This window comes from Archocentrus centrarchus, unplaced genomic scaffold (genome assembly GCF_007364275.1).
Source record: "Archocentrus centrarchus isolate MPI-CPG fArcCen1 unplaced genomic scaffold, fArcCen1 scaffold_54_ctg1, whole genome shotgun sequence".
In the NCBI taxonomy this organism is placed as follows: Eukaryota; Metazoa; Chordata; class Actinopteri; order Cichliformes; family Cichlidae; genus Archocentrus; species Archocentrus centrarchus.
In genome coordinates, this window is record NW_022060276.1 from 1,616,344 (window position 1) to 1,639,563 (window position 23,220).

Here is a 23,220-nt window from a genome sequence, read left to right on the forward strand (position 1 = left end):
AAAAAAAAATGGCTCATTGTTAATTTCTGAGACTGAATTCTGGCCCTATAAGTGCCAGTTCATCAGCGTTTAAAGGGGTTTGTGGCTGTAGTTCAAGAACCTATTAAAGTTCTTGAACTTACCTGTACTGACTGTCCTTCATGGCTTGCAACAATGACTTTCATTGTTTCTTTTTGCTTTGTTGAGCAACTCTCTTCATAAAGTCACACAGGGTTGACTGAATGATTAAAAAAGTAAACAAGATGAAATCATTAGGCTAGCAAAGATGTTGCTGATCGTATATAAAAATGTAATTCAAGACAAACCATGACTACTTTGGGAATAACATACAAAAAATAATAGCATGTAGGATATTTCAGTTTGAGTCTTAACCTTAGTAAAGTAAGAAAAACCCTTGAATCAGTAGCTTTGTCTAAACTTTGACTTCAACTACATTTTAACAACTCAACATAAGTTGCTCTCTGATGCAACCCCTCAGAGTATGAATGTGTGTGAATTTAGATGGAAACACTTTGATATAGAAAAAAAGTGCTGTGTGAATGGAACCTGGTGTATAGAGTGGCTTTGATGCTCAGCAAAAGTAGAAAAACGCTATATAAGAACCTGTGTATTTACAATTATTTTCCATCTTTTATAAGTGCTTAAAATCACCCCCGGGTTCAAAGTGTTGTACAATAAAACAATGAATACATAAAAAAAACACAGCTCACCAGACTCAAATGAGTCTGGATCCTAATGGATCCTAACGGAATGGGCAGCCAGTGGAGTGAAACAAAAACAGGTGAAATGTGCTCATGTTTGCAGGCACCAGTTAAAAGCCGCCCAGCAGCATTCTGCACCAGTTGAAGGCGAGCAATAGCAGACCCACTGAGCCCCATATAAAGGGCATTACAGTAATCCAGCTGAGTGGTGACAAAGGCGTGGATTATTGTTTCAAAGTCTCGCCTTTGGAGAATTGGCTTTATTTTGGCCAGTTGCCTCAGGTGAAAAAAGCTTGACTTGACTACAGCCATAGTACTTTGCCAGAGAGCCCAGATCTACCAAAGTGGTCACAGAGTTGTTACCAAAAACCATCACCTCTCTTTTTTTTTCTCATTGAAACTTATGAAATTTAGAGCCAACCATTTGTTAATGTCACCTAAGAATTTCAGTAATTGTGCCACTGAGTAGGAGTCCTTCCTTTTAAGAGGCACATATATCTGGCTGTCATCTGCATAGCAGTGGAAAGAAATACTGTATTTTCTAAGCATGGGGCCCAGTGGTAATAGATAAAGAGAGAAAAGGAGTGGGCCTAGAACCGAGTCCTGTGGTACCCCACACACAAGTGGACACAAATTCACCAAGACCAACACAGAAACTCCTACTTGACAAGTATGACTGAAACCAACTCAGAGCTATGCATCTGATTCTTACCCAAATGTTATGATGAAAGTGGCTCTCTTCAGGACCGCCCCAGAAAAGGAAGACCAGAGTTCCTTCTGTTGCTCAGGATATGTTCATCAGCCTCAGAACCACAAGTTAACAGCACCCCAGATAAGAGCCACCTAATGCTTCACAGAGTAGCACACATATCTCAACATCAACTGTTCAAAGAAGACTGCGTGAATCTGGACTTTATGGTTGAATTGCTGCAAAGAAGCTGCTTATAAAGAAGAACAACAAGAGGAAGAGAATGGTTTGGGCCAAGAAACACAAAGAATGGACATTAGACCAGTGGAAATCTGTCCTTTGATCTGATGAGTCCAAATTTGAGATCTTTGGTTCCAAACACCATGTCTTTGTGAGACGCAGAAAAAGGTGAGTGGATGGTTCCTACATGTCAAGTTCCCACTGTGAAGTATGGAGGAGGAAGTGTGATGCTGTCATGGTCCTGGGCCGGTGGCCCGGTGTTTTGTGTTTTCTTGGTTCTGTTTCAGTTACTTCTCTGATTATGTTTATTAGTTCTCTTTTGTATTCCTCAGTTATTTCTAGTCCCTTTCCCTGTGTCAGGTCTGCGTTCTCTGTCCAGTGTCTGTGTGCCAGTTCCTGGTGTCAAGACTGCGTGTTCCTTGTTTAGTCACTTCCTGTTTTATTTGACAGTCTTGTGTTCCCTGTGCTTTGTGTTTAATTTTGCTTCCCCTGTTATTAGTTTGATTTGCTTCACCTGTTATGCCCTGCTGTTTCCTCTTGTCCTGATTACCTGCTGTGTATTTTAGCCCTCGGTTTTCGTCTGATCATTGTTGTGTCATTGTCAGTGTGTCTCCTTTCCTGCTGTGTGTTTCCCAGTTTACTTTTCCCCCAGTTCTCCCAGGTTTGCTTTTGTGTTTTGGCCTTGGTTGAGATTTTGTTGTTTTGTTTAGTTTCTCCTGTGAGCCTCAGCATAATAAAGCTGTTAAAGTTTGGCTCCAGTGTCACGCGTCCTGCATTTGGGTCCTACCCTTCCACCACACAGCCAAACCATGAGAGATGGTGTGGGGGTGCTTTGTTGGTAACACTGTTTATTCAAAATCACCAACAGCATAGCTACCACAGCATTCTGCAGCAACATGCCATCTCATCTGGATCTGGTTTGTGCTTAGTGGGACCATCATTTGGCTTTCAACAGGACAATGACCCCAAACAAATCTCCAGGGTATGTAAGGGCTATTTGAGGGTAATGGAGTGCTGCGTCAGACGACCTGGCCTCCACAATCACCTGATCTAACCCCAGCTGAGATGGCTTGGCTGGCGCTGGACTGCAGAGTAAAGGTAAAGCAGCCAACAGGTGCTCAGCACCTCTGGGAACTCCTTCAAGACTGTTGGAGAACCATTTCAGGTGATGACCTCATGAAGCTGACTGAGAGAAAGCCAAGAGTGCAAAGCTGAGACCACAGCAGGAGGTATCTGAAGAATCTAAAATCTGAAACATATTTTGGTTTGTTAACACTTTTAAGTTTACTGGATGATTCCTTATGTGTTCCTTCATAGTCTGGATGACCAGTATTAATTTACAATGTAAGAATAAAAGACATTGAATTAGGAAGTGTGTCCAAACTTTCGACTAGTATTGTATTTAGTCATGCTGTCATATTTTTAATGGGCTTGAAGCAGAGCACAATTATATTTTCTGTGCTAAGTGGATATGCATAAAACAACTGTTGTCAGCTGCCCAAGTAAATAAGGCTATGTACATAATGTGCATACTCCTGCATTCAAATCTTTCAGATTTCTGACTTAGATCTAATCATAGTGCTAAACTTTAAAACAGTGGTAACAAATCATTGTACTACAAATAGAATGTAAGAGCTGTCTGGAGGGTTAAGAAACATCCATCCATCCATTCTCTTCTGCTTATCCGGTTCAGGGTACACCCTGAATCTCTGTTCCCCTTAAATATCTGATGCCTAAATACCAACTGTTTCAACTGCCCAAGTACTTCATGCTAATGCTGAACCAGCACTTGGGCGTTTGTATGTAGCCATTCAGTACGCAGCTCACCTTGGACAGACAGACTATCTCTCCCTCCTCTTTGTGCCTGCATACAAAAACTTTGCTCACAGTGTCAAACCAACCAGCAGTGTTAACGGTCAGCCTCAGGGAGCTGTCGCTCAACTACAGGATAGCTTTGAACACACAGAATGGAAAATCTTCTTGACCTGCCCTGGAGGCATACCCATCGTTTGTGCTGTCCTACATTAACTTTGGTGTAAACAATGTCACTGTCAATTAAAGGATTTGAGTGTAGCCAAATTAAAACCCATGGATGAAAAGTGAATTCAAAATGTCTGCTGTAAATCAGGGTGACACCTCAGCTTACAGTACTGCCATAGGAGACCTAATGAAAGCTACTAAATGTGAAAAAATGACTACACACTATGGATAGACGAGGACTTCAGTACCGTATTTTCTGGACTATAAGTGGCACTTTTTTTCATAGTTTGGCCGGGGGTGCGACTTATATTCCGGAGCGACTTATATGTGAAATTATTAACACATTATCCAAAATACTCAGACACTTGACATCTCCGTGAACCGGAGCGTTAAGGCAGTCTTGCGTAACCTGTGAGAGCAGTGGATGATGGATGGAGAGCACAGCTTCACAGCAACTGGGAGAATGCGCCACCCAACTTTCCTGTAAGTCATTGGATGGATGAACAAAGCATGGGCTTCAGCGACAACTGAAACCATCCTTTCGGGATTCAGAAAGACCACAATAATTGGAACTGATGACGAGTCTGACGAAAGCAACACAGAAGAGGAAGCGGCGCTTCATCTACCTACAGAGTGTGCAGAGTTGTTTAGAAGTGACACAGAGGATGATGAATTCAATGGATGATGGTTTGGTGAACTGTTAGCATGGTCTTTATGCTGTGGTTATCTGAATAACTATTAATGTTATGTTAACATACCAGACACGTACTCAGTTCGTTGTGCGTCGTGTAACTGAATGTGTTACGTTAGCATACCATAGGCGTAACACTGTTCGACCTGCTCTTGGTGTCGGATTCTATCAAATACCGCCCCCGTCCCCCAAAAATGTGACTTATAGTCAGTGTGACTTATATATGTTTTTTTTCTTCTTTATTATGCATTTTTTGGCTGGTGTGACTTATACTCCGGAGCGACTTATAGTCCGAAAAATACGGTAGTATGCCAACTCACGGTGGATGTGGCAAGGCATCCAGGCCATCGTGGATTACAAAAAGAAAAACAACACACAGTACACACAAATCAACAACTGTGTCTGCCTCGTAGTGGAAGGTAACCTCTTTTTTTTACAAATGTTGACAAATATCATAAACAATCACAAAATAGTCATAGGCCAAAACCCAGGGTGCCCTTTTCTACTTACTCATTGGGTGCCCCCATCCCTCAGTACCATCAACAAAAGGAAAGTAACTGGCCCTGATGGTGTGCATAGATGTGTACTTCAGGCCTGTACTCACTAACTGATAGAGGTATTCACACATCTATAACTCTGTCCTATCCACATGTCTCAAATCCACCACCATGTGCCCAAAAAATCTACAATAAGTTGTCTCGATGGAAACTAGCTCTTATCCTGATTATTTCAAAATGCTTTTAACAACTGGCGCTCAATCACATCCATCTCAGCTAATCTAGATCAGCACCAGTTTGCCTACCTGTCAGCACAGGCCTTACTCACCTAGACAAACATAATACTTACATCAGGAGCTTCATTGTGGACTTACACCATCGTTCCAAATAAGCTGGTGGACAAATTTCATACACTAGGAATGACCCCTTCCATATGTCACTGGATATTTAATTTTCTGCCTCTAGACTGTCAGGCTGGGCAAGCATACATCTGCACTCTGAACACCACAGTTCCCCAAGGCTGTGTGTGTTGAGGCCCTTCCTGTGTGCTCTGTACATACAATGACACAACAATCGGGACTTCAAAGAAAACTACATACACACCATCCATCCATCCATAGCTGTACAGGTACTAATCAATGCCAGTTATCAGCTAACCGGTAAAACCAAAAATGAACACGAAAAAGGAACTAAAAAAAGAGACCATAATCACTTCTCTTCTCTCTTCCTGTTAAATCCATCCATCCATCTCATTGTACATCCTGTATAATGACAATGAAGGCATTCTATTCTATTGTATTCTATTCAAACCCTAAGCAGAGAAGCCCAGCCACCTCCACCAGCTCATCCTGGGGGACCCCAAAGGCGTTCCCAGGCCAGCTGAGAGATAAAATCTCTCCAGCGTGATCTGGGTCTGCCTTGGGTCCTCCTCCCGGTAGGACACGCCTGGAAAACCTCACCCAAGAGGCTCCCAGGAGGCATCCTAGTCTGATGGTCAAACCACCTCAGCTGTCTCCTTTTTGATGTGGAGGAGCAGCAGCTCTACTCTGACCCCCTTCCGGATAGCTGCGCTCCTCACCGTATATCTAAGGGAGAGGCCAGCCACCCTTCGGAGGAAGCTCATTTCTGTTGCTTCGATTCACAATCTCGTTCTTTCGGTCATTACCCAAAGCTCATGACCATAGGTGAGGGTAGGCACATAGATTGACTGGTAAATTGACAGTTTTGCTTTCATGCTGAGCTCCCTCTTTACCATAACAGACTGGTACAGCATCTGCATCACTGCAGACACAGCCCCAATCCATCTGTCAATCTAGTCCAGGGGTGGGCAAACTACGGCCCGGGGGCCGTATGCGGCCCGTTAAGCTTTTTAATCCGGCCCCCCGAATTTGAATCAATTATAATGGTAAACCTTGTTAATGTTTTACTCTCCCTGCAATTGTGGCGTTTATCGCTAGATGGGATACTCTGACACACTGACCTTTGTTGAGGTGCGCTCTTACGCTGCATTCAAGTGGTGTCGGAAGACCCGTCTTGCCGAGTTGTTTTTCCCAGTAGGAAAGTGATTTTTACGATCATTCCGACACCGCATGAACGCATCATTATTCAGCGTTTTCCCTCTTTGACAGCTCAACACTTCTGCAATGATGAGCGGAGCTAAAAAAAGAAAGTGGACAGAGAATGTCGAGTGTTTAATAAGGAGTGGACAACTAAATATTTTTTTACCGAACACAGATCTACTGCTGTATGCCTGATATGCAAAGAGACTGTGGCGGTTTTTAAGAGTTTAACATCAGCCGTCACTTTACCACAAAACATGCTAACTATGCTAGCAAGCAGTCAGAGAAAGAACGGGAAGCTACTGCTCAGAGGTTGATAGCTAATTTACAAGCTCAACAACGTATTTTTCATCGTCAAAGTGCCATCCAAGAGTCAAGTACCAAGGCCAGTTTTATGCTATCATTCAAATTAGCAAAGGCCAGCAAGCCTCTGTCTGACGGGGAGTTTTTAAGGAATGTATGGTGGAGGCAGCAGGTGTCTTGTGTCCAGAGGCCCAAAGACAAGTTTGAAAAAATCAGTCTATCACGCAAGACAGTGACTCGCCGTGTGGAACTGATAGACGAAGAGCTAACTAGCAACTTAAAAAAAACGGCGGAGTCATTCACGTTTATTCATTAGCTCTGGATGAAAGCAACGATGTAAATGACACTGCTCAGCTCCTCATTTTTATCCGAGGAATTAACGATACTTTTGAAATAACAGAGGATTTTTTGACAATGGAGTCTCTGAAAGGAAAAACACGGGGGGGAGGACTTGTATAACCGGGTGTCTGCTGTCATTGAAAATACGAAGCTGTCTTGGAGTAAACTTATCAACGTCACCACAGATGGATCTCCAAATTAACAGGGAAAAATGTTGGCCTGCTGAGAAGAATCCAGGATAAAGTGAAAGAAGAAAATCCTCACCAGGATGTTATTTCCTTCACTGCATCATCCACCAGGAATCTCTATGTAAATCTGTATTACAGCTGAATCATGTTGTGAATCCTATCGTAAAACTTGTCAACTTTATACGTGCAAGGGGACTTCAGCACCGTCAGTTCATCGCGTTCTTGGAGGAAACTGATGCAGAGCACCATGACCTACTTTATCACTCCCGTGTCCGCTGGTTAAGCTTGGGAAAAGTGCTTCAACGAGTGTGGGACCTCATAGAGGAGATTGGTGCATTTTTGGAGCTACTGGGGAAGGCCGACGAATTTCCTGAGCTGAGGCAACAAGAACTGGCTTTGTGACTTTGCGTTTGCTGTGGATATATTTTCACACATGAATGAGCTGAACGTGAACATACAGGGGAAGGATCGGTTTGTGCATGACCTGTACACAAGCGTGAAAGCCTTCAAAGCCAAGCTGGCTTTATTTTCCAAGCAAATCCTAAATGAGTCATTCACTCATTTCCCCACACTAGCTACACTGAAAGAGGAGGCTGGCGCAAAAGTTAAGAAATACAGCGAGACACTGGATGCGCTCCACAAAGAATTCTGCCGTCGCTTTATTAACAAGTCATTATTGTTAATGACTTTATTAACAATTTAACAAGTCACTTCAGTTGGTGGCCTGTCCCCTGTCACAAGACCCCGAAACAGCACCAGAAGAGATGCAGCTGGAACTGATAGACCTTCAGGCTGATGCTGTCTTGAAAGAGAAGTTCAACTCTCTTAAACTGAATGACTTTTATGCGTCACTTAATGAAGCGGTGTTTCCAAACCTCCGGAGGACGGCACAGAAGATTCTGGCGTTGTTCGGCTCGACCTATGTGTGTGAACAGACTTTCAGCGTCATGAACTTCAACAAAGCCAGCCACAGATCCAATTTGACTGACCAACACCTCAGATCCATCCTGAGAATCGCCACAACAAAACTGACTCCAGACTTTGATGCGCTTGTTAAAAAGGGACACCAACAACACTGTTCCCACTGAAATCAAAAGTAAGTTTCTCTGCTCTTAAACATGCATTTACGTGTTACATGTCATTTCTGTTAAGGTGTGCTCATAAGTGGTGTGCAGGTGCACTGCCTTCTCAATATAAACAATGCACACCAGATATATTTAACATGGCCACATACTGGCATGTTGTCACTGTTCCGATCTGCATGTCCAACCATTTTCGAAATGTTAAGGAGGAGAGTGATGATAATATCCTGAAGGATATCAAAACTTTAAATGCTTCAAAATGGTAACTGTTAGTATTTTTTTTTTTTAAACTGTATTTTGTTAATGGAATTTTCAGTGTTTTAAGAGTCATTTCAATAAAGAAATACTGTGGGACTTGGAAGAGATATTTTGTTGTATTGCTTTTGTTAATTTTCTATTAAAATTAAAGCACGTTTTCTACATATCCCATGTTATTCTTTCTCTTATGAGGTGAATTACTAAAACACTCCATCCATTTGCTCCTGGTCCGGCCCTTCTGTCAAATTTTAGAACCCTCTGTGGCCCACGAGTCAAAAAGTTTGCCCACCCCTGATCTAGTCGCTTCTCCCATTACTCAAACAACTGAAAAAGACTCTGGAGCTAGAAAAAGGGCGACCGGACTTCTTTTTGTTTCTTGAAGATGTTTCACCTCTCATCCAAAAGGCTTCTTCAGATCAGTGTTTTTCAACCACTGTGCCGTGCACCAGTGGCGGATCTAGAATTCTTCTGAGTAAGGGGCCATCAAGGGGCCACAGTATTCATAGGGGGGGCCAAGTATTTGTGGTAGATGTGGTGATATACGGACCAATAAAAATGAAAGCCATTACATTAAAGTTATGGTAAATCTTATAACCATGAGGTGTAAGAATTCAGTGAACTTATGTGCCATTTCACTATATAACAATATCAGACATTTCATACATTAGAGCATTAACTGTTGTTGCTCTCCTTAAATGATTTCTGACCTGATGAAAAGGGGCTGGAGGTGTCCTGCTCTTGACCAGCCTCTGGTCTACTGTGTCCTGCTGCTCTCTCCCTCCTCTCACCCTGCTCATTTTCAGCTGCAGACTCACTCTTTTGCTCAAAGACTGCTGAATTCCCACCTGAGACTGACCCTTTCTTTTCATATTCTTCTCTATTACTGCCAAACATTATAGTTAATGTTAACACACAAATGCAAATTACAAAGAAGTACATGAATTAGTATTGCATGAATTAGTGAAATGCTAACGTCCATGTCCAAACACAAGTAGGGCCTCAGTTAACATTACTCTTAATTAACTTTGCTTCTTAAATTAATGTTTGTCAGACTGAAGCTGTGTGACAGCAGTGAGTAAAAAGAGATTTATGACTTATCATTACCAACAAAGTCCTCAAAATGTAGACTGGCATCGATTGTCGGTTAAAAAACTTTCTCCGCGAGATTGTTCAAATCTTCTTTTTCGTCTGTAAGCTTTATTCACACGGGACATTCCTATTTGGCTCATTAGCGCTACTGGTGTTTCAGCATGGAATTGCATCCACCTATAATTTGATCCTCTCTCTCGGACAAAGGACAGATGAGTGACAGGACAGGGGCACACCAGGGGGCCAATCAGATTTCAGATGGGGCCAATGCCCCTGTGGCCCCGCCCCTAGAACCGCCCCTGTGTGGCACACTAGTGTGCCGTGGGAGATCGTCAGGTGTGCCGTGGGAAATTATCCAGTTTCACCTAATATGCCACGAGTGTCTGTGCTGTAGTAGTGACTGGGAGCATAATCATGTAATACTCTTCCATATCACTAGACTAGATAACAGCAGGAAGCGAATTGCATTGTACATAGAGACAAGAGAATTAAGCTGCTTTTCCATATAGAACGACTCTCCGCGGGTCGAATTGACTCGCCACGATTTGACGGCATCTTCATTAGAATCAGGAACACTTTGCCGGTCCTTTATCCTACTCACTCGCCCGAGGTTCTAAGCGATCCGAGGCAATACAAAAATGTGATGCAGAGGACAGCATGCCACTGATTGGCCAGGGAGTGTCGTCACTAGCGGAATCATGAGAGCGACTCCTTCACCAGAACCAAGCCTGCCATTTTTAAAACCCCACAGCAAGAAACTGGAGGCACGAAAAGCACTGGTTGAATGCCCAGACCGACAGTTCTCAGGTAGTTTTGAAACATGAGAGCCATCTGAAACGCACACACAGCATACATATTATAACCCTATACTGCCGGGCGATTGCCGCTGAAGCACCGTTACCTGCCCCTACTAGATGAACAGCTCGTTAGCACAGAGCCTGAGGCGGCTGATCAAAGGAACTTTGAATTACAGTAATAACACGCCCGAAAAGCTGAGGAACTGCACTTCACAACCAACATAGGGTATTATTATGGTTTTATTACGGTAATTGTTGCCGTAACTCCTCGAACGGCGGCACTTTTGAAGTACACTGAGCTGATTCTGACGTGTTCAGTGGTATAGGGTTATAGTTAACAATGATAACCTTCATCCATTAAAACATTGTACGGGGACTTATGCATGATGATGATATTAAACTGGCATTAGCTGTGAGCTTGCCTCTTTCTCATGTATTGTTGTGTTGTGTTATTCCTGGTAACAGAATGATTTTGGACAGAATTAGAAAACACTGAAGTTTTCTACTATAAAACCACATTGTTGTGACATTTGTTATGTTCAAGCTATGTTCTTGAAGTGGACATGTTACGTGCACTTTTTATTTGAAAGAAGATATATATTATATGATAAAGTTATTTTTTGTGTTTATTTGATTCCTATTCAAGACACTTTGATAAGAATGACTATATTGTTAATATAGGCTACAGAGTATCATTTTTTATCGTTTTTGGCTGGTGGTGTGCCTCGTGATTTTTTCAATGAAAAAAATGTACCTCGGCTCAAAAAAGGTTGAAAAACACTGCTTCTCAAACCAAAGGTGGAGAGACCCAGGTATTTAAACCCCTGTGGTCGTAGTCCCCTGGAGGTGGTTATGACCCTCTATTGTTCATGTGTGTAAACACATGTGCCAAGGTGTGAAAGGAGGCGTGGGTCATTATGCTGGGGCATGCTGGGGCAGCAGGCTGAGGGCGGCAGATGCCAACAGACTCGGGTGCCGTTTACACGAAGCCATTTTCACTGGAAATGGTGTCGTTTTGATGCGTTTCAGCCTTTCGTTTACATGATGGCGTTTCAGAAATGATCTGCGTTTACACGATGACATGTGAAACGATGGAAACGATGAAAACGATGTAGTTCCCATGCCAGGCCACAAGTCGGCTTTGGTTTTTGTGGTGTCTGTACTGCTCTGCTAAACTATATATGCATATATGGTCTCTTTCTCTTAGGCTTTATTAATTTGTGTAAAATAAGTAACATGAGCTTGAGCATGAAGGCTTGGCCTCAGCTCAAAGAAAGAAGAATGCAGAGGGCCTCTTGCAGATCTCTGGCCTTCCATAAAAGGGAATGACCTTACATACATGCAGGAAACAAGCTATATCTGGTTCTCCATAAAATACTATATGTGGTACAAGGTCAAAGGTCAAGAATGTGGGTGCTGACTATATAACTCTTGCCAGTCCCTTTGTCTCATGAGCTAGGGCGATTAGAGACTTACCCTCTCCCAGGTCGCAAAGGAAAGCGCCTGTTTTGACACTGTCTGTTTCTTTGCAATAAACTTTTGTATATATGCATTAAGACTTTGTCAGTGAGGATTTTTTCCCAAGAACACATCACTGAAGATACCTTATTTTCTCTTTGTAAAGTTTGTTTATGCAAGACGCGCATGTGTGGAGTGACACAGTAGGTAGTGCGGCAAATTGTTCATTACTTACAAAACGGCCAGTGTGAGAGGTTTTGTGTGGACTGACGATGAGGTTGGATCGCTGGTGCACACAACGCTGAATTACAAAACGGAAAAAACACAAGAAAAACATAAGAAGCACTCGTGAATCCGCGAGTACTGTTTATCAATTTGCACGTGCGCAAAAAACTGTGGCCGTCGCAACCATAGTGCGCATGTGCGAGTCGAGCGTTTTCAAATCACCCCGGTTTCAAGTGTTTACACGAGAACGCAAGCCGGTGCATTTCTGAAAGGCTCCACTCTGGACCCCGTTTCTGAAACACATTGTTTTCACTCTGTTGTCGTGTAAACAGAAGGCCGAAACGCATCAAAACGACACAGTTTCAAAATGAAAACGGTCTCGTGTAAACGGCACCTCAATAAACTGATCCACAAAGTCAGTGATGTGGTGGGAGTGGAGCTGGATTCACTTATGGCAGTGTCGAAGAGGAGGATGCTGTCTAAGCTGCAGGCCATTATGGACAATGGCTCCCACCCACTCTACAACACAGTGATGGTACACAGGAGCACATTCAGTGCAAGACTCATCCCACCAAAATGCACCACAGAGCGCCACAGGAGGTCATTTCTACCTGTAGCCATCAGTCTCTATAACTCCTCCCTTAATAGGTGACACTGTGGTTCACCAGTGTCATTCATTTATCAGTATTCATTTGGTACGTGTGCCTGCAATTGTCCATAAAATTGTCCATATACATTGTACATACACTTATACATTATAAAAAAAAGACTGTACATATATATATATATAATGACACCTATTTAATTATGTACATATGCAAAACAGATATAAATACTTATCGTATACTCCAGATTATGTCTACGGTCACAGACACTGCACTCACAAGTTTTATATGTGTATAGATTTAGATGTGTATATAGCCAAATTATCTGTTTAGTTTTTATATTTTTATGCCTTTAGTGTATGTTATTTTGTTTTGGTTTTATTCATTTAAATGAAACGGTTGCAGCTGTAACAACATAAAGTATTCTGATTCTGATTCTGATTACAGTCAGTGGTTTCAGCTGAAACCAATATAGGACTTCACTCCATTGTTTCATGTGGCCTATTGAGGTCACTGGAACAAAGGTGTGAATGAGTGTTGAGACATCTGGGGAGGGAGCTCAGGAAAGCACTGTAAGCGGGGAAAGTTGGTGACGTAATCCACCTCCTCTGTTCAACGATGGTTGTTCACAGTGGACATATAGTGGCTTCAAAAGTATTCATAGCCCTTGAACTTTTCCATATCTTGTCACATTACATCCACAAACATAAATATATTTCACTGGAATTTAATGTCAAAGACCAACACAAAGTGGTTAGAAGTGTGAAGTGGAAAGAAAATTATACATGATTCAAACATTTTTACAAATATAAAACTATAAAGTGCGATGTGCAAAAGTATTGAGCCCCCTGAGTCAATACTTTGTGGAACCACCTTTTGCTGCAGTTACAGCTGCAGGTCTTTTAGGGTGTGTCTCCACCAGCTTTGAACATCTAGTGACTGAAATTTTTGCACATTCTTCTTTGCAGAACAGCTCAAGCTCAGTCAGATTAGATGGAGAGCGTTTGTGAACAGCAGTTTTCAGATGTTGCCACAAATTCTGGATTGGGTTTAGGTCTGGACTTTGACTGGGCTGTTCTAACACATGGATATGTTTGGTTTGAAAGCGTTCCATTGTAGCCCTGGCTTTATGTTTCGGGTCGTTGTCCTGCTGGAAGGTGAACCTACGTCCCAGTCTCAAGTCTTTTGCAGACTCCAACAGGTTTTCCTCCAAGATTGTCCTGTATTTGGCTCCATCCATCAACTCTGACCAACTTCCCTGTCCCTGCTGAAGAGAAGCAGCCCCAGAGCATGATGCTGCCACCACCATATTTGACAGTGGGGATGGTGTGTTCAGAGTGATGTGCAGTGTTAATTCTCTGTCACATAGCGTTTTGCATTTTGGCCAAAAAGTTCAATTTTGGTCTCCTCTGACCAAAGCACCTTGTTCCACATGTTTGCTGTGTCTCCAACATGGCTTCTGGCAAACTGCAAACGGGACTTTTTATGGTTTTCTTTTAACAATGGCTTTCTTCTTCCACTCTTCCACAAAGACCACATTTGTGCAGCGCACGACTAATAGTTGTCCTGTGGACAGATTCCCCCACCTGAGCTGTGGATCTCTGCCTTTGGTCCAGAGTCACCATGGGCCTCTTGGCTGCATCTCTGATCAGTGCTCTCCTTGTTGGGCCTGTAAGTTTAGGTGGACGGCCTTGTCTCGGTAGGTTTACAGTTGTGCCATACTCTTTCCATTTCTGGATAATGGATTGAACAGTGCTCCGTGAGATGTTAAAAGATTGGGAAATCTTTTTATAGCCTAAGCCTGCTTTAAACTTCTCCACAACCTTCTTCCTGACCTGTCTGCTGTGTTCTTTGGACTTCATGCAGCTGTTTACTCCCCAATATTCTCTTAACCAACCTCTGAGGCCGTCACGGAGCAGCTGTATTTGTACTGAGATTAGATTACACACAGGTGGGCTCTTATTAGTCATTAGCAGTCATCAGGCAACTTCTGAATGCAATTGTTGCACTCAGAGAAAAGGGGGCTCAATACTTTTGCACACCGCACTTTTCAGTTTTTTATTTGTAAAAAATGTTTTGAATCATGTATAATTTTCTTTCCACTTCACAATTGTAACCACTTTGTGTTGGTCTTTCACATTAAATTCCAGTGAAATATATTTATGTTTGTGGTTGTAATGTGACAAAATATGGAAAAGTTCAAGGGGTATGAATACTTTTGTAAGCCACTGTACTTTTTACTAAATCATAGTCCTAAATTCACAGCTCTGTACTATTTGCAATCTGCATAGTGCTACACCTTCATTTTTCTATTTCTGAAAGTACAAGAAAAGCGAGGTGGTGATTCTCATAAGTTTTCTCACAGTAATAACCTATCAGTTTTTTTGCCTGGGATCACTAAGTTTAACATTTGCTTAGTTGGTGGAAGTTGTTTTGTGTGGTTATGAGATAACTTAGGCTAGCTGATGTAGGCTGTTTACACGGTGAGAATAAAGTGTCTGGATATTTATAAATAGATGGAACAGATAAATAGTAGCAGAAATGATCCTGTTGTGGTGTATGTGTGGTCACTGGTGTGGAATACTTACTAAGTTTGGTAGCCACCACAGTGATATCGTGCTGAACGCTTGTCTCTCTGTCCAAGTATTCATTGGTGGAAATGGTTCCTTCAATGGTGTCAATGTCAAAAAAGCTGTCAGACTCAGTCTGCCATTCCAGGGAATACCTGCACAGATCAGAGCAGAGGCATGACCCGGATGGTCTTTCTCCGTGGCCCGTGAGAACCCATTAAAAAACAGCAAAGTGCTCCATTTGCTCTTTTTAAGCATCAATCATCACTTAAAAACAGCAAACTTTTGTGGTGTGTCTAATTCATGCTGTTCTTAGGCTGCCAGATACAGCAGCATTTACTTCTGTATTGTACACAAGTTTTGGACATATTTTGGACATAGAAGAAAAGTCTGTGTAGAAACAGGTAGCATTTATCTTGAAATGCTTCCAGGCACTTCTTAATCACTTTGATATTGGTATTTTACTATCACTATTTTATATAATTTATTACCAGTTATGTCAGTCACACACTGGAACACTGTATGCTTTGGGTAGTAGGATAAAACTGAGGCTGTTGTATTCACTCCTTTGGAGGCTCAGGGCCTCACTTTTGGCTCCTGCCAAAAGCACTAACCCATATTTAGAGTTTCACTTTTATCTAATGTACAACTTTTTATTCACATGACACTGTATCACCATTATAATAAAGTTCAAGTTGCTTAGGACAGTGTGCCCTTGAGTTTGGGTTTGTAGACCCACCTGTGTATGAATGAAAGTGTGGGAATAATTTCTGTGTGCTCAGATAAAACTGCCCTAAAAAGGTTTTTTATAGTGAAAGTTTTAGAAAGCTGTCAGTGGGAGTGTGTTTGTGGCGGTGGTTTCAGCTGGGAAAAGCTCGTTATATTGACAGCTGTTAGATCTACTGTAGACACGAAAAGAACTGCACTGTGTTTCTGAGCCCGCGCTAAGGAGCAGAACTACTGGAGTTCATAGTGGATTGGCCACCGGAGGCACCACTCCATGCAAACTAGCCTATGACACTAGAAGGGGGGTGGAGTGAGCTTTGGGGGAAAAAAGTATAACTGTTAAGTTTAGGAGAGACGGGAAGCACTTCCTTCCATTCCTCTCTGTCTCCTTTGCTAACTTTGCTAACGGCTCTAAGGCACACACTCCCTGGAGGACTTACTTGCTTTCTTGTATTCTGTATAAATTTGTGTATCAATAAATCCTGGCAACAAAACCTGCTCATCTCCAGTGATTTTTTTGAAAAGTTTTAATTTAATACTGAGAGCATTTGCTCGCAGTTGGGATTACTTCCGCCTACAAGAAGAGTAATGGGAGAGTCAGACTATGAACCGACACTTCCACCATCATTGACGCTTTGTGCTTTCTGTTATAGATTTCAGTTCAGGCTTCTTTAAGTGATATGTCTCTTATATGAAAATATATACATTTTAATTCAACCAACTGACTCTCTATAGTGGTTAAATTGCTGATTGGTTAAGTGATTTGAACTTACATACATACATGATCATCTATAACAGCAAACTCACATTGCATTCATCAAAGCCATCCCTACAATTTCCAGCCTATTTCTGATACTGTTAACAGTACTGAAAAAGACATATACATTTGACAGTAAGTCTGCCTGACATCATTCTACAGGTCAGTGAAGAGTTTTACACCTGACAGCACTGCTGCTGGCATCCAGGTCATGAGCGGTCACTGAGCCAATGATGGTTCCTGGAGGCGTGTCCTCATACACATCCAAAGAGTAGTAGGACTTGGTGAAGACAGGAGACTCATCCACATCCAGTACATTCACTTTGACTGTCACAGAGTCCTTGAAGGGCCCCAGGTGGAGAAAACGGGGCTCTAGCTGTGCATTAAACGCCTCCACCTTGAAAGTATAGGATTTTTTGGTTTCATAATCGAGAGTCTGCAAAAAAATGGGAAGAAACTTGTTGGCATAAACTCACAATCTGCTCCTGTTCCTGTGTTCTGCATCAAGATTTTCTGTTAGGTGCTTAACAGTCTGTACAAACAAACCCCTGTATAACCCTGTATTGTAATCGTTTATTGTGAGTCTATATTGAATTCTGCATTAGCAGGCTACCTTGCAGCCAGACAGATAACTGGACACTAGCAGAGCAACACCGGTGTCTTTGTGTCAATGCCAGCGTCTTCTGACAGACTTAAGTTGCTCTGCAGAACATAACTAGGCAGGTGAAAATGTATTCTTAAATTGATGGATGAGCCAGATTAAAACTGATTAAAACAGGCCAGATTTGGTCAGCTGGCCTAGAGTTTGACTCATGTGGCATAAGGTCTGTGTTGTAACACCTATATGTGATATGAAATATCTCAGCCAGATTTTCTGTAATGGCCTTCAATCAAACGCTGAATGCAGACTGCACATTTATGTGTAAGTGCATGCTGGTAGTTTGTTGTGTATAGAAAGTAAGAGAAGGTTTGAGTTTCTGTCAATGAGACATAAATGTAAATAAGTGGACAACAAGGAAAACCATCAACAGACTGCACAGAAGAAAAGAATGCATCAATCTTGAGCATTTAATCGGGAAAGGAAACCTTCCTGTAGCAGCACTCACCTAAGAACCCATTCTTTACATTCACACAAAGTTCAATATTTTCATGTTTACATTTCATAAAGACATGGATGAGCAAGTTTGGTGGCCTGCACAGAGTCCTGATCTCAGCCTGATAGAACACCTATGGGATGAATTAGAGTGGAGACTGTGAGCCAGGCCTTCTCTCCAACATCAGTGTCTGACCTCAGAGATGTGCTTCTGGAAGAATGGCTGAAAATTCCCATAAACACTCCTAAAGCTGTGGAAAGACTTCCCAGAAGAGCTGAAGCTGCAAAGGGTGGGCCGGCATCATATTAAACCCTCTGGATTAAGAATGGATGTTACTCAGGTTCATGCACACGAAAGTAGATGAGTGAATCCATCCATCCATTTGCTTCCGCTCATCCTGTTCAGGGTCACGGGGGGGCTGGAGCCTATCCCAGCTGTCATAAGGTGAGAGGCAGGGTGTGACCAGACCTTCCAGATGTTATTCTAACTGTGAGGCAGCAGTGCTAACCACTGCACCACCGTGCTGCCCTGGATGAGTGAATATTTTTCAATTTTACTTATATGGCAATAAACCATATGTGGCAAATCACTACCCACTTAATGTAGCAATTATTATACCCCTGAAGGTACATTAAGGTACTATATTTCCTGAGAGTGTATAGTCTTTCCTGTTTGAGTTAGAGCCTGTAAATTGTTCTTTGCTTGGGTCCTCCTCAGGAACCGCTGAGACCTTATTAATAGTTAATATTAGGTTATCAGCTGTTGACTGTAGCTCAGGAGGTAGGGTGGGTTTTCTTCTACCTCAACAGTGACCCAAAGTCATCATGTCAAAGTGACCTTGGGCAAGATGCTCAAGCCCAAATTGCTCCTGCATTAACTGCAGTGTGAGAATGAGATATAAGAAACAAACAAAGAAAAGTGATTGAAGGCAGAGAATAAAGTGCTTTGTGAATGGATGAATGCTTGTAGTAAGAAGCGCTTTGAGTGCTCACTAAGAGAAGATACGTGCTATATAAGTAGCAGTCCATTTAGTGTTTTCCATCTGTCCTGCCCCAGGAAATAAAATTGTTAACAAAAACAGTGCTAACAAAGTTATGTTGTACTGATCAAAAAATTCCTTGTTTTTCCAAGGAAAACTATTTTTTTACAACAATAGAAGAGCAAATAATCCTACCTCCATAACCCAGTGTGTTAAAGGTGGTACAGAATAACTCACCTCTATCTAAGCTAAAGAGAAACTGATAAGGGTGAATTCATCACCTTCAGCAACTGTTTAGGGGGGAGCTAGTTCCTGGCTCCACAACGCCCTGACCCTCTCGTCTTCTGTCGGCATCCCCTCCTGCCCCACCACGTTGCTATCCCAGGCGTTAAATGTGTGATATGCTTTTGCTGAGGGGGTTTTTGGAACCTTGTAAGGTGCTCATTATGAGCACAGTACAAGATGAATTTTTTTGAACCTAACTCTCCCATTGTTTCTGTTTTCCCTTTCCTGGGACTGACTGTGCTGGCAGCGCTCCTAGTGGCTGCAGCTGCAGACACCATCTCCCCTATGATAGTCTTGTCTGTCCTACTCTTGGATGGTTGTTCTGAATGAATTTCGTTGCATATATGATGATTATATTTGTTGTATGTATAATGACAATAAAGTTCTATTCTATTCTATTTACCTTTTTCAAGACAACACTTCCTTCTTGACTTTGACCATTAGAGATGATGTCAAACATGCTGCCCTCATCTCCTGGAACTATGGCATAATCCACCCATGCGTTACTGCCTGCATCCAGGTCATGGGCTTGAATCCATCCCACAGCTGAACCCAGTGATGCTGACTCTGGCACATTAAATGAAAACACCTGAAAGAATTAGAAAGATGAGTGAAAGGAGAGAAAAGCCTGTGATACGCTACGGTCCACAAACATTCATGGAAGAATGAGTCCTATATTTTGTTAAGCAACGAGCAAATAGGCAAAGAGCAAATTATTGTTGAGACTTCCTTACTCTTAGCAAAGCGCGGGGGGGTTGTCATTGACGTCGCTGAGGGTGATTTTGATGGTGGTAGTGGAGGCCAGCCCCCCCAGCTGACCATCCATGTCTTTGGCCTGGAGAAGGACCTGGTACTCCTCTTTTACCTCTCGGTCCATGTTGGCCAGAGCTGTGCAAATTACACCTGAAAGAAGAGGGTTTATTTGACATATTAACGAAGGAATTTAGTTGAAAATTTCGGTCCTCACTATAAAGAAAGAAAGAGAGTTTAAGTGGACCAGCATGCAGTTGGGTTCATAATTTTTAGGCAGTGAATTTTATATGAAACCATCTAGATGTGAAGCACAGATTTTTTTGTGTTTGACCTCTTGACCCTGCGCATAGTGGAGATCCAGGCATTTGGGACCTCCCTAACAGAGGGAGTCCTGGTTTCTGTCTGGGTACCGCTGTGTGTCCAGACTGCTGCATATATCTTTCTGAACTGTGTGTGACCTGGATAGGATAGCTGGAAGGGGCTGAACAATGTAATGAGGTACTCTAAGGCTCTGTGTAAGTCAGGTCTGTCTCCTTCGTCTCTTTGAATTCCTCCTCCTCCTGCTGCGTGCTCTGTATTGACCTTCCTTCTTAAAAGAATAGATTTTCTAAAAACAACTCTGGAAGTTGCTAAAACTCTTTAAGTCTATTTTAAATGAAAATGTTGGATTTTGGGCACCATATAAACACCTGTTTAGATCAGAAATCTTACACAAACTGTTTACTGATGACACCCTTCCTAAGCATAAACCAAAAGGGTCACAAAAGAAAAAGGAAAGAGGTCAGAGTTGCTGAATGTTCCAAAAATTGAGCCAGTTTGATCTTTTCACCACCTGTTTTGGACTCCTGAGCTGTAATCGCTGCAGTCTGTACTTCATAGGGAGGTGAGGGATGCTGCTCATCACTGTAAAAAGTAAATACGAAGCTTCATGTGTAGAGTTGTTACTCTGCAGCTGAGATGTCTCTCCGACAATGTTTTTGGTGCTTGTTTTAGCAGTCAGAGGCAGGCCTGATGAGAAACTTGAGGTGTCATCAATTATTAGAATTTTATGCTGTCTAATAAGGGAATGAAGACATGTGAACTGTGAGTTTGAGAAGATGGCACAGTTCTGCTCATCTAACTGTATAAATAATTCCTGGTTTGTAAGTGAGTAATGAGAACATTCTAGCTGCTGTCCTCTCACCTGTCTTACAGTCCACAGAGAAGTAAGGCAGGCCATCAAGGATGCTGTAGACAATGCGAGCGCTGTTGCCATATGTGGGGTCATCTGCATCTGTGGCAGTCACCTGTGTCACATATGTTCCTAAACAAACACACAAACATATATGCACAGATTATGTAAGTGCAGGTTCTTTGTCTGACAACAAGCCCTTGATCACAGCTAAATCACTGGCTCCTGGAACACTGGTTCTGTGTGAATGAAGCTGACTGTGTGTAGTGCAGACAACACACTTTCCTCCAGAAAGGTGGAAACTGCAGTGGAAACTATACTGGGATAAATTTATTTAGAGTCTCTTATGTTTAATAATAATATCAGAATATCAACAAAAACCCCAGAACAAAAAACATTGCATAAAAGTTATGAATTGATTTGTATGTGTAACTTACATATGTAGGTAATAGTAAGGCTTAGAGATAGCACTGTGGCCACTTTAACAGGTGTGCTGACACAGGCGGCTGCCTTCATCTACCAGCCACAACACCAATGACCAGGTTCAAAAGGTGCAGTCTAAAACCACAACTACAGAAACGCTCTCTGTCCAACTAATTACAGAAGTAACTTTTTGTGCAAAGGACTTGTAACCAATGACTTTCATTTGAAAAGAAAAAGGTGTTTCTGAGTTATTGAATCCAGGTAAAAATGAGAGGCCGTTCATTTATCCTGTGCAATCAGGAAAAGCTAAAATTTAAATACATATATCCAGAGAACAGTTGCAGAGCAACAAAGCAACTTTTTGGGAGTTTTTTGTTCAATGTTTGCTGTAAATATTCAGTACAAAGAAAATGTGCAAAATAAAGTGCACTGAAGGCCGGCAGCTTTACTTAAACATGAACCTTTGGGGTGAGACAACATGACTGCATTTATTCTCATGCTCAGGATTACAGTTATAGCATTTTTATGGCTGTTTGTGCCATTTGCTGCTATAATCTGCTATTTGTTTAAACCTTTATTTAACCAGGCAAACTGATTAAGAACAATTTCTTATTTACAACCACTCTGTGGTTTGTTGGTGTATTTCTGTGCAACAGAGAAATGCTGGAGTCAACCTTGTGATGTCGTTGCACACTTTGAGCCTTAACTGAAGCATTAACAGCTTAAGGCTTAAAGACTTTGGCTGTTAAATTACCTCTCAGTGATGTATTTAGGAGACAGATGGGCTCCTAAAGTCTGGCTTAGTAAACTGTGTCCATGCACGTGCAAATGTCAGCTACATCTTAATATGTCCAAGGAGACTGTAAAGTGACCTTACCAAGCCATCAGTCAGTACACATGTATGGGTTCCAGTTCACGTTTGTTTCAGTTTAAAACAACATCATGTTGGTTTTAGGCAAACATTAAGTGTCACGTATGAGCTGTGGAGTAATGCAGCACACATGCAGGCAAGCAGGGCTCAACACATGCTGTTTATTTGAAGGCAGGTATTTATGTTTTGCTTTGCTGTTTTCCCAGCAAAACAAAACAGTCGGGAACACTCGAAACAAAGAAAAAAAAACTCTAGGAAATCCAGGAAGCAGCGGGGGTAAGGGGGCCGGGAACAGAGACGAGAAAATAAACAGACAATCGGACAAAGGACAAGGGGAGACTGAGACGATAAAACAGGAAAGATTAGGGACAGCTGAGCTAAATCACAGTGAATGAGACACAAAAGTAGAACTAACTCCAGAACACAAGAGAGCACGGACTGACAAAGGAAAACACTAAACAATGTTACAGGAACACAGACTGCACAGCGCACAGGAAGACAAAGAGAAAACACACATCCGAACGAACGTAACACAGCAGGCCAGACGAACACAGAGGGACAACTGAGAGTGGAATTAAAGACACTTACAGGCAAGCAGTTCAACAAGATCACCACAAAGTAAACCACCGAGTCCAGAACTGAACAGGAGCGAACCCAGGACCACAACATCAACACTGTGTGAATGCTGTAACCCTGGTCTGAGTCATCTGTGATCACTAGAAGAGACCTTACTCCGAACTCCCATCCCCAGACTTCTGCAACCTTTAATGACCTTTTTATCAAAAACTCAGAGTGGGGTATCAACATTACTTTATTAATCATTTTAAATCGCTTGCCACATATGACTATTGTTGCATTTATATTATAGAACTAAAAATGAAAAAAGTATTT

The 23,220-nt window shown here is 42.1% G+C and overlaps 1 pseudogene; it reads right to left on the reverse strand.

The window, feature by feature from the left end:
- LOC115777480 (cadherin-12-like) overlaps window positions 1–23,220 on the reverse strand; it is a 98,957-nt pseudogene that overhangs the window by 23,959 nt on the left and 51,778 nt on the right.